Source organism: Protopterus annectens, chromosome 1.part1 (genome assembly GCF_019279795.1).
Source record: "Protopterus annectens isolate FY-2018-M chromosome 1.part1, PAN1.0, whole genome shotgun sequence".
In the NCBI taxonomy this organism is placed as follows: Eukaryota; Metazoa; Chordata; order Ceratodontiformes; family Protopteridae; genus Protopterus; species Protopterus annectens.
In genome coordinates this window covers 204,504,247-204,517,034 of record NC_056726.1, presented here as the reverse complement: position 1 = coordinate 204,517,034, position 12,788 = coordinate 204,504,247, and positions in this window count along the sequence as shown.

Below are 12,788 nucleotides of genomic sequence, written 5' to 3'. Positions count from 1 at the left end.
AATCCACCCAAGACATGAATATCCTACAAGATTGGCTGACTCAGGTAAATAACTGGTGCCAGAGCCACTGCCTAAAACTCACTGACATGAAATGCATATCCTTGGGACATCAGCTATCCCTGGAAAATGCTTCATTGATAACACACCCTTATGAGTAGACCCAGTAGTCAGTGATTTTGGGATCCATGTAGAAAGTAGCCTGGCCTTCTACCATCATATGGCTATGGTAGTAGGGAAATTGTTGTATGCTGTGCAACTTATAAGCAATGATATGCTGTGCAACTTATAAGCAATGATATGGCATCTAGGTCCATGAAAGTCATCATTCCACTGTATTCAGCCCTCATCAGACCAATCATTGAGTACAGTGCCCCCTTCAGTATGTACCTGACTAGGAACATGCAACATATGGAATGTCTGCAGAGATTCCTCACAAAAAGGATGTAGGGCATAAACAACATATGCTAATCAGATCAACCTTATCTTTTTACTTAGTCTCCTACAGACTGATGAAAGGCAGTCAATGTCTAGCATACAAGGCATCCTGGGATCCCACATGATGGACCTTCTGCATATCCACAAAACAAATAGCATCAGAATTACCTGACCTAGGGTCTTAAAGCTTGCTTGCAACATAAACATGACATGTTGGAGGGACAGGTATGGATCTCTGAGACTATTCCTGTGAAGCCAGGTTCTTCCCTAACTAAATGCAAGCATAAATTGCACCAGTGGATGAGGAATGAGGAATTCACCCATGTTCCTAATGAACTGAAGCAATGTTTAGATGCTTGAACACCCAAACCCTAATCTACATATACCCTTAGCATAATCTTGAGGTTCTTAAACTTGTCAGGTGCATTTGGGATGGATGGCTAGACATAAAAAGGCAGCTATGAACATATTGCAGCACTTGCAATGAGGTAGCTTCTGGTCCACAGTTATGATCCATAACACAGACAACACAGAATAAAGTGATGCACACAGTATCACACTATATCATGCTCAGGGTATGCAGTGCAGCATATTTCCTGGCCCATACTAAGTATGAAGCATCACCGCACAGGTTAGGGGATGGGAAGTGTAAATTCATCATGATTTGCACAAGTTGGAGTGGCACAGTGACAGGTGACTGTAGCATGCCAGTGTGGACTAGGGTCACATAAGGTGAACACAGTAGTCATGAACTATGGAAGATTATCTGTAGTTTGGAATCACATCCTTCAGAGGTGGGTTGGACTAGCAAGATATGATTTTTGGCTTGTGGTATTGGGACTTTATCCAGTCCACTGCAGTGAAGGCTTAGAATATATGACCATACGAGTACACCCTGATGAGGCATATTATGTACTGACCCCAATAAGCAATGCCACTCACAACATGGATGACACCCATGACCAGGAATGATAGGCCATGTGCTCACAGGTAAAACTTTGCTAAAACTAACAGTCTGTGCAGTCTGATATGGGACAGCCTCTTTCTAACCACCTGTCTCATGGCTTGAGGTGGCACACCAGATGTAAGTTGCAATGGGTCTCACAGATGCACCTATGAAGGCAATAATTACCACAATCAATGTCAATAGCACTTTTGTCTCCCTGTGCCTGTACTTCAGGTCACTGTGCAGTTACCACACATCTTTCTGCAAGCCATAGACTACACTCACCATCACCAAAATATTGTGGATAGCTGCTGTCTCTGCTTGTATCACTGATCTGCACATCTGCTGGTTGATTCCTGCTGTTGCACTCATGCTAGGGACAGTCCCAATTCAGGACACCCTTGCATCTCTACCCTGTTGTGGGTATGCCCAGTTCAGAGATAGTACTCATATCAGATGCTGTGTGGTTGAACAGAGAGGTGTAGTCTGTGTGGGACTCTCAGGTACAGAATGTCTGCCCTCCATTAAGTCTATGTGCTCACAGTCACTACCACTGCAGGGTTCTATGTAATTGTGGACATGGATGAGACCTCCATTTGGTAGGATTACAGGTAATGCCACTATTCTTCAGATAGTATCATTTGTATGCTGCTATCACCCCAGAGCTGAACATCAACCTTATGCTGTCCTGTTGTGATAGGCCCCATACCAGTGGAACCTGTGAAACTTGAACATTCATACCATTTTCAGCCTTCGCAAATATCGCTTCATATTCCCATGAGGCATACATATATCTCTGTAGCCTTCCCACATTACTATTTGCAATTGGATTCCTACTCTCTCCATGCCTTAGACACCTCTCTCTCTCACCTTTACTTTTTTAGTCTTTATAACAGTTGCACTCACATAATCTTTTTCTTATTGTGTACTTGCTTAGCTAGTAGCAGTAATCTATTTTTCACATAAAAATATCCATATAATCTTTCTTTATACTTCCTACAACATGCTTCCCTTAAGTTACTATGCTACTATAAAATAAATGGTATAACTCGCTGCTAAATACTGCTCCTTGAGCTGCTACATTTATTTGTGTTTTTTTTCTTCACCTCTCTTTCTTATTGTATGCCACTTTAAAATAGTCTGTTGCTCTATCTGTTTTTTATCCTCTGCTCCTTTAATAATATTTGTCTATATAAAATGTGTATTTTTCAGCTCACAATAGTACTGTACCTTAAGTTGTTACAGAATTATTTATCTGTACCTGAAGTTGTAAGTTTTGCTTATGTGGAGCTTTTCTCCCCGGGCCTCTACTGAAAATGGCCATATATCCAGTTAGACTAGCCCAGTCAACAAATGTAAAATAAATAAAAATAAATAAATAAAGATTAGTCCACATGGAAACATACCTCTCAGGTGTCCAGATATTTGCATAATGTCTAGATTTTTTTACTAGTACTTGAGATGTTTTATTCATAAAATTTGTGGTTTTCTGGCAGATCCCTGATGAATGAAGTCTTTAAATAATGACATAGATTTGGGTTTCAGACTTCATATCCTTCATAAAATGCATACTGACATAAACCCTGTTACTCTACCAACCTTTTACATTCATAAGAGCAATATTTAAAATATTTTCCCATTTTTGGGCCCTTGTACCTCTATAGGTACCTCTTTTAGGTATTGTCCAGATTTCTTGTGCTAAGAGGTTGAGAGGTATGCTTACACAATACATTGGAAGATGTACACTATTGTGCAGGATATTACCTCCCTTTTAACTCTGTTTCCTGTAGGCACCATCTTTGAAATCACACTGAATGTATACCTTTTCTGGAGCTCCTGGCCTCTAGTCAGAGCAAATCAGCATCCTACTCCTCTTCTGTTAACCCTGACTAAACCAGTCCCAGCTAATACATGACACAGGCTGCATAGGAACTATCACTGTCCAGCAACTATCACCCAAGCCTGAAGTCCATCCTTGAAAGGACTGATAGTGTGCAGTCAAATTGGATGTCTCTTTCTTCTTCTCCTGTGTCGACCCTAACCAAACCAGTCCGAGGCAATACACTGCATAGCAACTATAACTTTTCAGACACTATCACTCAAGCCTATAGACTTCGGACATTGTTGTACCCATTTCTAAAGACAGATTGGGTTTAATGCCAGTTTGATGCAACAGACAAGACTGCTACATATACTATGCTATACTGTTCTGCACTTTAGTATCTTGTCAGACTATAAAAGTTTGTTAGCTACTTAGAGCTACTGCATATGGAAGTACCTCTGAACTCACCTTTTGGCAGTGGTGCATACATATCTGCAGAAGATATTCTTGAGGCGTGACCTGGTAGCAAGCACTGGCTATTCCCATCTGCCTTTTGCAATTTAAACTGAATTATTCAAGCATAGTAATATGTTTACCATAACAACATCAATCATCTGAATTAACTAAACCTCTCTTATCCCTTTCAACCATCTCTGCTCCTCCTCTGTTGACTGTGAACAAACCAGTTTTAGCTAATACATTGCACAGGCAGCATAGGAATTGTCACTGTCCAGCAACTATCACTGAAGTCCATTCTTGAAAGGACCAAGAGTGGGCAGTCAAACTAGATATGTATGTGTAATTCAGTAAAGTTAACAGAAGCCAAGACTTACAGCTTCTAGAATCTGACTCTAGGGACAGCTGTGTCCATGTTCACTCACCTGCAGTAGGTTGCTGTATTGGCGCATGCTCTGTATTAGAGGACATGGCTCCATAGAACTCCATCAACACCTATATTACTGGTACATATTACAGCCCATGATAATGGGCAATCAGTTTAACAGGTTTTTGTGTAGTCCAATATAACTGCCAATAGGTAGCTTCTCACCCCCCCACAACCACTGAAACAGGGCAAACTATTTGCTTTACTTTCATTTTCAGACTATTCCCTCTTCCTTTACTGCAGTATTTTGCAGATAATACACTAAATGCTTAACCACTCATGTAAATTTTTGCTTATCCTTCCTGGGCTTGTGTACTGCTCACTGTAATTCTCTTTTTCCCTGTCTTAGTGTATATTTTACACTGTTCAACTCATCCAGTTAACTATATCTGGAAACCTTCTTATCTTTTGTCATAGCCAAATCTTACTGATTTGCTTTTCTCAACACTGTTACTTTGCTGATTCAGTGGTCAGGCCCTGCTCCATTCTACCTTACTATGCTCAGACTCACTCCACTCTCCTACCCTAATCCTAATTCCCACCCACCCCCTCCTACTCCACATTGAAAATATCCAAACTCCATTCCCTAGAGTTCTTCCACCCTATCAATGCATCAAAGCAATCAAAACATAACCCAATCATAGTTGCCCTATAATTAGCATCTCTGACTTATTTACTTAAAGTGTTGTACCCAGCTTGTCCTTTTAGAAGATATACTGCTGTAAGTATAACTACTCTTGCCCAGTAACATTTTACATTGCAAACTAACATCTTCATGAAAATCTTACTTACATATTGCACAAAATGGCTCGTACTCAAACTCAAGTAGTGTGCCTCTTCAGAATAAAAGCACTGTTTACAAACTACCATCCCGCCCACATAAATATAATTAATAGTCCTACAAACCTATATTCACTACATCAGGTGTTACCAAGTCTATCAATCACCACAGACCCATAATGGGCCGGCAAAACTGCTTAGATTTTTTCATTTACATGTATCTCAAATCTAAGTAATTTACCATATAACATCTTGTAAAACTAAAGCACAGATGCATTTGGCTATATACTTTCCTTCATAAAATTTCCACCCAAAAAAATCAATGTAGACATTAATCCAAACTCTGGCCCCACACAAAAGCAAACCCCCACACTAACAGCACAGTATTAAATGAACCATTCTCTTTTCCACACCCATCCCCAATTCCAGTCTTCCCTTTGTAAATATCAATCTTTGAAGCATATGCAATAAAATCTAGGACATACAGGCTTGTATTGTCTCATATTGCCCAGACATAATCATAGCTTCAGAAACATGGCTGAAAAAGACATAAATGACAATGAAATTACCCCACCTGGTTTCAGTATAATTAGGCTTGACAGGAAAAACATGTGAGCAGGCAGAAAAGCCATCCTCTACAAGAATTCCCTAAACATAACCGTTTATGCACAGGAGATATTACAGTTTAATAATGCTAAGCTATTTATATCACATTTCAAAAGCAATAATAGGAAAATGCTTTGCTTAGTAGCCATTTGCATCCCAATGCATAAAAACATTACCACTGTTGAAAATATCTTATACTGGATAACCCCCCTTAAACAAAATGAAACAATAATACTAGGAGACCTAAATATAGACTGGCAGCTTATTAACAACAACAACACCCCATAGAATTCCATAAACCTATACAGATTTATCTAGTTAATTACATCAATTACTAGAGTCCACAAAAGTACTGGTAGGCAATCAACCTTAGGCTGGATTCTTATTAATGGACCCAACAAAAGTAGGGCAGCTAGTAGCCTTCCAGACAGGCTAAGTGACCATCAACTTACTTAGACTCACAGAAGTTACAATATCCAAGATAAATATATAATTTACAACCAAGTTCATAACTTAAAAACTTTTACAAACTCATTTTTATCATATCCTTAAGAGAATGTAACTGGAAAATACTAAAATATATCCCATTAAACTCTGCTGTCTCACACTTCAATGAAATATTCCTAAAAATTCTAAGTAATCTTGCCCTAGTACTTAGTAAAATGGCCAAATCCAATCCTGTACTATGGCTAACAAAAGAAACCAAGAAATTAATGTGACAGCATGACAAAGCCTGGAAAGAGTAGCTCAAAATCAGAACACAAAATACATTTCACATTTTCAGTCAACTATGGAATAGGACAAATATCAAATAAAACATGACATGTACAGATATTATAACATCCTCCAAAATAAACATCAAAACAACCCAAAACTCTTCTGGACATCGACAAACAAACGTTTTTATCCAGGCCAAATTACCACCCCCACCCCTACATCCAGCAATAATAATTATTCAAGTCCTGCACAGTTTAATGTACATATTCTCAGCTACTTTATATACTATAGTATATATATATATATATAGTATACACATACTCAGCCCAGTACCTAGCTCCACCATTAAAAAAATTCTTACATAAGCTAAAGCCAGCCACCTTAGCTGCTGACCAAATGGCTGCAGATGCAATTGCATTTCCAGTCTCTTAGGTTCATAGGAGGTTATTAGGTTAATTGCCTAGACCCCTTCCCTTACAAGCCTAGCCATGTTGATCCCAAGTTTCCTCAGTTTTCTTTGTTTAGATGGAAATAATTTGCAGAACAAGTCTATGATCAATGCAAACTACCCCTGTCCATGAGGGACATGGGTGCCACCCCCCTGGGTGAATTTCCAATCGCTCATCCATATGTCTAGGTTGTGCTTGGATAGGGTCAGTGAGGAGCTCTGCTTCATGTGAATTGGAAGTTTATTCCAGAGGAGTGGCAGTCACTGGGAGATGTACAGTAACTGTCTCTCCAGCATGTTCTGTTTATGTCACAGGCTATATTAAGATCCCTAGACTAAGTGTCTCTTGTGCCATTTGACTTGCAGATGTGCAGTATTTCCATCAATGGAGGTTTAGAGGCTGCCCTGTAGGCCAGGCACAAGTCACCTCTCAGCAGCCTATAAGATACAGTGACAGGGCTTTCAGTCTCTCCATGTAGGTCATGGTTTGAAGGCCCTACATTTTCTTGGTGAAAAATGTCTGGGGTCTTTTCAGCTGCTGCAGGTGTCTGGTGAGGTACATGCAAAAGGGAGCATTTGTACTGTATTAATGGCATGATGAGGGGCATGTACAGTGGAGTTGTAACACCCTTAGACCTGGATGCAATGCCTTTACTTATGACATTCTCAAAGTAGAAAGCTTTCCTTATCACTGTGGAAACATGGTGGTCAAAGTTCAGATTGTCTCTATAGTGATAAATATATCTATATCCAAAAAATATATTCCTTCCATATGGAAAAACTCCAGGTGGCATATCTACAGAGTTTTATAACTAAAGGCCCATTGCAATCCCCCATCAAAAATACTTGAAAAGGCATTCATAGTCAGCTTCTGCAAGATCTAAATTCAAATAATATGCTCTCAGAAACACAGCATGGTTTCAGACCCCGCCATAACACAACTACTGGCCTCCTTTACTTCACCAGCACTATAAACCAACAGAGGAACACTGGTAACTTAGTGTCAGCTGTGTTCCCAGACCTATCCAAAGCTTCTGACACTGTAACGCACTAACATTAACTCACTGAACTCTCTTCTGCAGGCATCTCTCATTTCTCCCTTAAATGTTTCCATATTTATCTATCTGGAAAGCAACAAGCAGTCATATGGTAACACAGAAACTTCTTCCTCTCTTCCAGTTACCATAAGTGTCCCTCAGAACACTATACTATAACACCTTCTTTTTAATAATTTTATAAACAAGCCTCAGAATGACATACACCAAGCAGATATAGTATACCATGCAGATGATTTGACTTTATTATGTACAGCCCCCACAATATCCAGACTACTAGAAATCACCCAAAATTTCTTTCACTTCAATCGAAACTGATATGAAAATTTCAAACCTACTCCTTGATCCCAATAAAACAAAACTGATGTTTTTCACCCCAAAACAATATATCCATCAAAGATAATCTTTGTTGGTTACATCTACAAATAATACTAAACTTGAAATAACTAAAACTGAGATAGTACCACAGACTAAATTATAGGGCATTGTAATAGATGCCCATCCTAAATTTGATCAATATATTCTTCAAACAATTAAAAAGACAAACGAAAAACCTGGTTCCCTTTAGAGATCAAAACAGTGCCATTATACACCCAGCAAGACAAAACCTATCCTCAACCTATTTGCTTCCAACTGTTTTATATGCCTCGCATATCCTTACAAACCTAAGCTCTACACTAAAATCCAAACTAGCCTCCTGTTACAACAAGGTAGCTAAATTTTCTACCAGCACCATACTGCAAACTTACCCCTGTCAAGTCTTAAAGCAGCTAAACTGGCTAGAGCTTTACAACTACATAACATGCTCTTATCTAGTTATGGCATACAAACTGATATATTTTCCTGAATAATGCCCTGCATTAAAAAAAATGATTAACATTTTCCCAAGCTATAAACTCCAGTTCAAATAGTACCTTACCCCATCCTGGTTATGCTATCATTCATCACCAGGTTGAGACCTCTAGTGAAAGTACTTGTTCTTATTCATTACCACCAACTTTTTCCACTCTTCTACTTGAATCTCAACACCCTTAACAATTTCACCTCCTTGACTTGAATCAATATATCCCTTTTCACACACCCCTCTTAAACAACACTTCTCATCTTGCTCTTTTTCTAACTGCCCCCATTCATGAGTCTACCTCTGTCATGTATCTCCTGTATACCTAAGTTATAAACCTAGGCATCCTGAATAGAACCAATCCTATACCATACTCTCTGTCATATGCTATTACCACTGTCTTCCTATAGACTACTAGTCTTCCCTCTCCTCCTACATAATTTTATAACTTACTTCATTATATCTCTTGAATTCCTTACAAAGCTTATACAATAGTAAAATTTCACTTCCTATATAATTTTAAAGCTTACTTCAATACATATATTGAACTCCTTGAAAACCTTTTTTTACTGAAGTGTAAGAAGACTAAGCTTCCTTACAATAATGTTTTTGCTTCTGCAGTATCAAGTCCAATTATTCCTGTAAGATTTTACAGCTGGAACAACTGTATAGATTTATAATTGTTGATGTAAACACTTTACTGTTTATACCTGTCTTGTAATCATGTTTGCTGTTTCATGAGAAATGTAACTGTTGTTTTCCTGAGAAGTGCCTGAAACTCACTTTTTAATATAAATGTACTGTGGTGGATCTTTCATGCCCGGGCCTTTACTGAAAATGGGCTCTGCTCAGTCAGACTTTCCCAGTCAACAAAGACAAACAAACGAATAAATAAATAACTATTGCCCTGACAGACCAGAGTGCGTAGAATGACAGACATGCAGGTGGGTCTTGGTCAATCCCTCTCTTCAATCACACAGTTGCGTGTGCCATGGGTTACTATAATGGATATTGCTAACTTGGTGTTTCTCCTATTACATATTGGCATTTTTTTGTCATGCCTGCTTCTTCATACAAGCCACCTACTGGTACGATGGACTAATTCTCCTGACCGGGGAGCAACACCAAATGTTCTTTGACCTGCCTCTGCCACTTCTATGATAGCAGTCCATCACAGGGGTAGATCCATTTGCAACAATGTCTTGTGTGTTTTAATTTGCATAGTGTATCATATTCCTACATTACACCTTATATGGGGACCTATTATGGCAGCCCACACCTTTCACATCCTGCAACATTCCCTGCCACATCTTGTTCCAAAGCTTGCGGTAACAGTTTAATATCCTGATTAGTGAACTTTCCAAGATGTTGTTCTCTCCATTGGATGGCCATGCAAAAGCCTGTAAACCTTAGGACAAAACATGCCATTCAGTTGATGGCAAGCTACACAGTGGCATGCACATGACTATGGCTATGTCCTACCCAACTGTATGGATCTAACAGCAACATCTACTACTAAACACATCTTTGATGCCCCTCTTTTGCTGCTTTACTTATGCCTATGCATAAGGTCTTGAAATCCCCCTAACCAATTGCCATGTAATCCCAGAAGTATTAGGTGTTTATCACTTGCTTCCCCCACTCACAGCCAGAAACTAATGTGTCATATAAGTATGAAGAGAACCCACTTAGAAATACAAGGCATGTGCCTCACTTTCTATAACAGCCACTACAGAGTTTGGCATTGATGTTGTACCAAAGAGGATCCCTCCAAATATTCTGTAGTGCTCCTTATCTTCTAAGCTCTTACCCAAACTACTCTATATCTTAGTTGTATCATTATAATTCATGTTACACAAGATGGCACTGACTCTTTATATTTTGCTAACATGACATAACAAGGACGTTATAAAAATTAAACCAGAGAGCACCAATGTCTGCAAATCACTGTCTGTGTGCAATGTGCTACTTATCTGTATGAACTTTAGATGAAATATTTAGCATGAAGTATTTGACATCTATGTTTGTGCATATAGCATATGTATATGCATATTGAGCAACTCACGATTCCCAAAAATGTAGTCATGCAGAGGAGGCTACCATGTTTATCAAGTGGACCTGCTCGGTGGCTATCTGTCAGCTACTGCATCTGGTGCTGGGTCAGCAGTGTCTGCCAAATTTGCATCGCTGAAGAGTGTGATGATCCCACTGCTGGAAGTGACTTGGAGAAGTCACTGGTGATCTCTGTATCTGCTTTTCAGGAGTTGGGTGAAAGCTCCTATCCTGAAGAAGTACTGAAGGAATCTTCATTGTTATTCCAGGATGAGGTGCAGGTTATTTGTAGCTGGATGCCTGCTTTGGCACCGTGGACTACCTTCTTACATAACTGGCAGAATGGCACAAATGGCAGGTCCCACTAGTTAGGCCTCCAGAATAGCAGCCAATAATTCTGGGTTATGGGTAAGACTAACATCAACCTACATGAGTAATACCTGAGTTTGTAGCCTCGGTGGTGGGCTGACAGCCAAGGATGACAGGAGTTCAACCTATGTGTTCCCTCCCTTTAATTGTTATTTCCAGTACTTTGTTCATTGCCCAGTCTTCTCCTTCACTAGTTGTCCTCCCATTGTATGCATATGTTCATCTACTGCCTTCTGCTGTTTTTGTGTGTATACTACCTTTGGCTGTCTATCTGTCTGTACCTCTGTTATATGTTGGTCTATCGAATCCTGCTGTCTACCCTTCTCCCTTTATCCCACTCACATCCAACACCTGGTACCATCCACAGTTAACCATCTTTTTTAAAAAGTAAAAATGAGCTATGTCTAGAGCAATAATATCTTTTGTCCACCCTATTCAGAGTTTATGGGTAATTTTCTGTATTTACCTCTGCTCGTTGTTGCCCCCTTTCCTACTTTCCTGCCAACCCCCAGTTCCTCACCAATTTTAAGGTGAATAAGATTTCCCCTTTGCTGTGCATGTCCATATTGTTCTATTAGCTGCTGTGCTGAGTTGCACTTCCCTTCTCATGACTGTCTGCCAAGGCTTACAGTTGTGTGCTGTTGCATTTTTCATGGTGGTGTACACTGCCTCAGAGGTGCTACCGTGCCTTAGCTCTGATGTCTTTCATGTTACCAATGTATATCACTGTACTGCTGCTTCTGCCATGTACTGCCATAGTGCAGTTCCTCATGTTACCATTGCACTTATGTTATCTTATGCAGCCCTGTGCTTTGCATGCAGGTACTATCCCTTACTTATCTTATCTGTAATTAGCTCTTCTGCACTTTGCACAGTGATCGACCTCTGACATTACCAGTACAGACTTGCAGCACTTATCAATAAACTCCTCCCCATGTCAGCAAATAAGAATGTCTGACAGAATATTTCTATAGTTCAGCAAATAAAATAATGTATTTTTTCCGGTATGTCAGTGGTATAAGGGGATTAAGCATTCACTATAGTCCAAGATACTGAAGTTATATTTACAGCTTGGGTACTTGAAGACAGTAACAGAAGAGGATGACAATGCCACCCTGAGAAGACGTTGAGGCTGAGTCAGCTGCATACTGTATATGTAGTCTTAGAAGAGGAACTGGGACAAAAATACACAGCCTAAGGGCAGGAATTCACCAAGATTCAACACACCCACTGTGAAGGCTACTGCCCATTATATGTTTACATGGCCAGGGCTCTTTTTGGAATGCTGGTAAGTGCACAAATCATCCTTATGGGTGGTGAATGATGGCCCCATCATCATGGACAGCAGGTAAAATTGCTGTTAAAATAAACAAATTAGCATGTCTGATAAGGATAAGTGTTAATGGTCAACAGGCAGGGGAACAAAATCCTAGCTAGAAAAAAAGTGCTTTCCTGTGGTAGGCTTTAACATCACATGTCTAGCTCTCCTTAATGATAATCAACTCTGATATTCCTGCATATCATGGAACTGAATACAGTTAGTTTATAATTATGCTGCCTCATACAAAATTGTCTTACCACAGGGTCTTGTACTAGTGCAAACAAACCATTATGTTTTTAAAATTACCAAACACAATTTAGAAATGTCGGTTATTTGCCAGTTTTACAAAATGTTCTACATTTAAATGTATGTCCCTGGATTTAAGAAGAACATTTTCATACTGCAAATGCAGTGCAGTATAGATAAGACAACTCAATGACTATACTGCAGAACACTGTATAAATGCACTTAATTTTCTTCCCCAGTGACATGCTGTATTCTTCCTTTTTGAAA